This window comes from Nansenia antarctica, assembly GCF_963989245.1.
Source record: "Nansenia antarctica genome assembly, chromosome: 1".
Classification (NCBI taxonomy): domain Eukaryota; kingdom Metazoa; phylum Chordata; class Actinopteri; order Argentiniformes; family Microstomatidae; genus Nansenia; species Nansenia antarctica.
In genome coordinates, this window is record NC_137674.1 from 14,210,744 (window position 1) to 14,216,743 (window position 6,000).

General features: G+C 40.9%; 1 protein-coding gene across 1 annotated transcript in view; it reads right to left on the reverse strand.

Moving 5' to 3' along the window:
* The window catches only part of gbf1 (golgi brefeldin A resistant guanine nucleotide exchange factor 1), a 77,987-nt gene extending 76,174 nt beyond the window's left edge, over nucleotides 1–1,813 (reverse strand). The window contains exon 1 of the mRNA XM_080542806.1: nucleotides 1,642–1,813. The gene's annotated coding sequence lies outside the window, so the exon portion shown is untranslated. The remainder of the gene's footprint in view (nucleotides 1–1,641) is intronic.
* Between the last annotated feature and the right edge of the window lie 4,187 nt (nucleotides 1,814–6,000).

Consider the following 6,000-nt stretch of genomic DNA (forward strand, 5'->3'; position numbering starts at 1 on the left):
TACCAGATATGTGTATTGTCTTGTTATTCTTGTGGGGTGGACCTGAGTGAGATGTCCTCGCTTATGAGCTGAGACACAATGCTAGCAAAACAGTGACAGCTCACCCCTCAAGTGTAAAACATGCAAACGTTTCTGGTATTTGGCTCGATTACAAAACACAAGTCTACTGAAAGACCAGCTAGTGACCGGTCATTTCGACAGCATGCTCAGCTACTCGTGAGCTTAGAATTATAAGGTTCTATCTCCGTTTAGGGTAGTTCAGAGATATTGATCGTCAAAGTTTTTACATTCCATTATGTTCTGTGAGATGGAACCTTTGTATTATATGAATTACTGACTCAAAAATGTCAACACCACACAGGCATTAATAAACACCTAATGGATCAGATTATGTAAGTAAAAACTCAATTTTAAGAGATAGAACCTTATAATTCTAACGTCACGTGTAACTGTCAGAGGTACTCAGCTTCTAGTTAGCTCCGATTGAGTAATGTAGGGCCCTAGGCCATACTTCCAAGGCTACGATGGTTAGCCAGCTTACACATGTGATCATGCTGACCACCTAGCTAGCTGTGGCATATGTATAATCTATAATACTATTATTATGCCCGACAACAGCAACACAGCTAGCAATACTTGTCAAACCTATTGCGATAGCTGCTTAACGAGATAGACAGCGAATGGTACAGTAAAGGCCGATATGCTTGTCAAGCTAGCTACAGTAGCTAGCCAGCCAGTGAGCTAGCCCCATCTGTAACTAGACGTACTACTTTTGACATGTGGATTATGTAGAAGTCTAGTCCCAGACTGGTAGGCACAGACAGGGGATGTGACAGTGGCTTTGCTTTGCACATAGCAGATTTGAAGACATTCGTAAAATTGCCTGCCTGGCATTAGCGAATCTGCTCATTTTGTTTTGATGTAAAAGGTACAGTAAACTGGCAATAATAACCTTGTCTTACTGCATTTCCCGATGTCAGTCAGCATGCCTAAAGAGCAATAACACGACATTCATACTCTGTCCATCACCTGTGCTGTGGTTGTGACATTTCTGACCTTTTATTGAATTGCATGTTTTGAAAGGAAGATATTAGAATATGAGTTTAAGAAAATGATCTCTGACAGCGAAGCTGGTTTGAGATGCAGGGTCTAGTAGTAAATGTCAGTGTTGTTTTCCGGTGGCCATCTTTCGGAATGCTTTACTGAAATCGAGAAATGCATTAAACAAGGTAATTTTACTCCAGTTTACTGTACTCGTCATATCTACAAACAAAACGAGCAGACGTCATGCGAAGCGATTTTATTCGAAGAAATGTCTTGAAATGCGAGTCTTCCGTTTAACCGTCTGTTACCTTTGAAGCAAAGTCACCCGGTGTCTTACCAGTCTGTGACTAGACTTCTACAATATACTAATGTACAAAGTAGGAAATCTATTCCCAAATGGGGCTAGCTAGCTGGCCATGTAGCTACTCTCTGTGTAGGCTGTAACTAACTACTCGTTACGTTTACAACACAAGCATGAGTGAAAAGAAGATACACAAGCATAAAAAGAACTGGCAGTGGATTTTATAATAGAGCAATAAGTGATTTAGCAAGCACATAGTGAGAACAGAAATGTAGCTACTGAAACAGCTAACCTACCTGTATGGTTGCGATTCCAAGATGGAGTCCTGTGCAATTTCAACTGATAGCTAGTTAGCTAGCAAGCTAGCTTAGCTTGGCCAACAGTTATGATCAAAAATGCAATTACAACATACAGGAAAATAACAAAATGTGGACATTCCAGTAAGTGAGACACATTTAGAACTCAACTCTCGAAGCTCAAACGCGAGATTGTTCCAAATATTGACAAACGAAACGTAGATACCCGGCTGTCAATTTGCACTTAGTAAACACACTGACGTGGAAAAAGCTGTATCTGGTGCAACCTATTTTGCTGTGGTCTTTTCTTTGATTGACAGCTCTCTAAGCCAATCCAATACCTTCGCCAATAACTTATCATGTTGAATACTTGTCAAATTATCATAAACATTTCAAAAAATAGTATATGTTTTTATCTATCCATCAAAATTATATGTGTATATATATATATTGACTAATTTACAATATTTCTCCTTTTCTTGCAGATCAAAGCTCAAATCAAGGAAGGAAAGTAGGCGGGACTAATGTAGTAAATAATCATGGTTGATTGAGTCTCTGCGATGACGAAAGCATATTGGTCAGCATTCTCAGGATTGCAAAAGGTTTCATAAATCTGTCCATCTCAGCCACAAGATTAAATCTGTACTCTGTCAATGCTAGAACTACGACAGTATTCAACCAGGAGCATTCAGAATGGCCGTGATAGGAAATATGGTTGTAGTTTCAGTTTGAACAGTTATAAATGCACCAATGCATGACTATGCACAATGGTTTTATATCAGATATCATATTTTTAAAATTATTATTATGGTATAGGCCTGGTTATGTACATAATATGGCCCCGAAAGGTAGGCCCAGAGTGATGTATTAGGAATATTATATGGAACACTCTTGATAGGCCTATTTGAAAGTGTTTGGGGATAACTGTAGTATATAGTGTAGGCCTAGGGCTATCTAAAATGTTGGCTAATATTAGCAACATTAAAAAGCCTTTTAACAGAGCATGAAAACAATATTTGTACATGTTGAGGAAAGATCTTGTGTGTTTCTATAACTTGTTCAAATGGTATGCATATCAAAGCCATAATCTATGTATGATATCAGTGGCCCGTGTTCCGAACATAACCTTAAAGTATTGCTTTCTGTTTAAAACATGCAGCAGCAACTCCTTACAGTCGTAGCCCTTTATTTGCGCATTTGCAAAGTGTTTGATCACCTGTCGGTTTGTAATTGCAACATTTCATCTGCAAATAAAGGCACTTCATTTTGACAGTAGATACGCCAACACCACTGGGGCAATAACAAGCTACACGTCTGTATGGATGTCAGGCATACAGTACACCTGTATAGGCAGACTGTACATGGCATTTGAGGCCTCAACCAAGAGATTAATGTTAGTACAAATTGTAGTGAACATGTGTCAGAATAGTAGGCATATGATTAAACACCTGAACCACTATATTACTAGGCTACATGTGTTTCATTTACACAAGATTGCTCACCAGGTTGCATATTTGAAAAATGAATTACATGTATTGCTGTTTATAAGCTGCCGATGATCCATCCTCGAAATGCATGTATGCATCAAAGCATTAGCTTAATTCTTCAGTTTAAAATGTGAAAGTGTTTTGAGGAGTTGAATGATAATCGATGATGGTATGTATGTATGATAGATAGATAGAGATTGATAGATAGATAGGTACTTAATTGAGAGAGGAAATTAAGGCGTTAAGACATAGACTTCTAACATCTAACATCATAAAGACATTAACATCCCCCAGCCTGACTCTGATCATCCTGATCAAGCCAGCCGGAGGAGGAGTTGTACAGTCTTAATTTCGTCACACAGAAAAGATCTCATATAGTGCTCCAACGTGGTTGTAATAATGTTGTTGCTAAAAGAGCTTCTCTGCTCTGCTACAGTGTCATGTAGAGGATGGGAGGGACTGTCCATGATTGTCCATGATGCTTTTTCAGCCTCTTGGAGTCATGTTCCTTGTTGATACCTCTGTGTATTGACATGTTGTGTCCCACTGTGAGCTGTGAGTGGATGTCCCAGTCAGAGTTCTGAGTGAGGTTCAATGTTTCCATGCTCTCCCCACTAAGTGAAACATCTGGATTTCTGTTGATTACATGTACTTAATCAAAACTGAAAATATTTACTCATGATATCTTGGAACTAATATTACAATCAAACTAATGCAAACTTCATGGAACATTAAATGTGTTGGAACCAAAACTTTTGGAACCCTTCTCTCACTCAAATGGGCCTATACAGTAGGCCTGTACGAGCTTATAACATGGACAAATGGACAATGGAGCTGAACACTTAAATCAGGATACAAGTTCAAGTTTATTTGTCCTTACAGGTATACAGTGCAACAATGGCAACTTAAGGTGTTTATTGCAACATGATCCATTGATTATAATCAATGAGGATAACCCATTGTTTGTATGTATTTTCATTCTCCGTTATTCACATTATGCAGTAAGTTGGCCAATTGTATTCTCTCTATTCTCTTTGGCAATCATTTGAGTGCCATTTGTAAGTCTGTAAGTAAAACTATACTTTTTTTTGTTATTATAGTACTAATTAGAGATGCTGAAAGATGGAGATAACCTGCTGCTGAGCGTGTCGTTTTGTGGTCACAGACATCTTCAGGATCTCTACATAGTGGAATTATCGCTGTACTGCTTTGGACAATGTCATTACCTTTAGGCCATCACTTGGGTCTAAACCCTTCATGGAAATGGAACACAAGTCGTCTGAATTACACTGGCACTGTGGCTGTGATCACTGGCGGACTCACGGGGGGGGCAGGGGGGGCGACCGCCCCTTCTGGTGCCCCCACGGTTGAAAAACTTCTCTCTTAAGTGCCCTTTTGAGTGTCAAAAATGCCCTTTTGAATGGCGAAAATGAGAGGACGTGCCCTATTGGTGCCCCTCCAATGGTCTAAACTTGACCATGTGCCCCCACCGTTGAAAAACGTTGGACTAAAGTGCCCTTTTGAGTGGCAAAATTTGAGGATGTGCCCTATTGGCTGCCCTTCCAATGGTCTAAACTTGACCATGTGCACTGATGGGGTCCCATGTTGTGCAGTAGGTGCCCTTTTTTTCTTTTCGCCCCTGCCCTTCAAACAGCCTGAGTCCGCCACTGGCTGTGATAACCTACAATGAAGCAGGTTATCTTTGGTAAAACTGATTATTCCCTTAAAATCAATATTGCATTCAAGCAATGCCATACTAAAGTGAGTGTGGGGTGTGTCCTTATGAATGGAAAAAGGTAATGAACCACATCAGCTGCTGGACCAGCCAGAACACAGCGCAAGCCGAGGCTACAAGGGTAAAGTGTCCAGGCTCATTCGAGTGTGTTTGAGTGTGTGAGAGAGGGAGAGAATAGAGAGAGACAGAGAGAGAGTGTGTGTGTGTGTGTGTGTGAGAGGGAGAGAATAGAGAGAGACAGAGAGAGAGTGTGTGTGTGTGTGTGTGTGTGTGTGTGTGTGTGTGTGTGTGTGTGTGTGTGTGTGAGAGAGGGAGAGAATAGAGAGAGACAGAGAGAGAGTGTGTGTGTGTGTGAGAGGGAGAGAATAGAGAGAGACAGAGAGAGAGTGTGTGTGTGGGGGGGGGGGGGGCGTGCGTGTGTGTGTGTGCGTGCGTTTGCGCGCGCTCGTGCCTGCGTGTGTTCGTGCACGCGCTGGAGGGGGCGGTGGGGGCCAGGGGGCGGTGGGGGGGGGGCAGGTTAAAGCTGTGAAGTGGGCAGTCCCTTTCTGCAGTGGACCTGTCGCACAAGATATCTAAGCATAAAGTCAGTTCCCCACTATATGGGGATGATCAAGCTTCCACTCCTCCACTGCCTTCATGTCTGACAGCATTGAAAGAAGGAAACTGCCGCTTTTTTACTTCACAGCCTGAGGAACTTTCTTCATGACAGCAGCATCCCTCTCGGACAACCAATAACCTACTACATCAAGCTTGCATTTTCCAGGGATTAATTGAACCAGACCAGGATTTCATGTAAGTGCGAGTAGCTATAGTCCAAGTCTGCCGTGATTTAAAATGACGTGATTTTTGTTTCACGTCCGAACGTAGAATATAGCCTCTACTCGTGATCTTAGAATGATAAGGTTCTAACTTCTATCTCCGTTTAGGGCAGTTCAGAGATATTGAGCGTCAAAGTTTTTACATTCCATTATGTTTTGTGAGATGGAACCTTTGTATTTTATGAATTACTGACTCAAAAATGTCAACATTTTAAAAATAACACAACACAGGCATTAATAAACACCTAATGGATCAGATTATGTAAAAAACTCAATTTTGACAAAAATGGAGATAGAACCTTATAATTCTAACGTCACG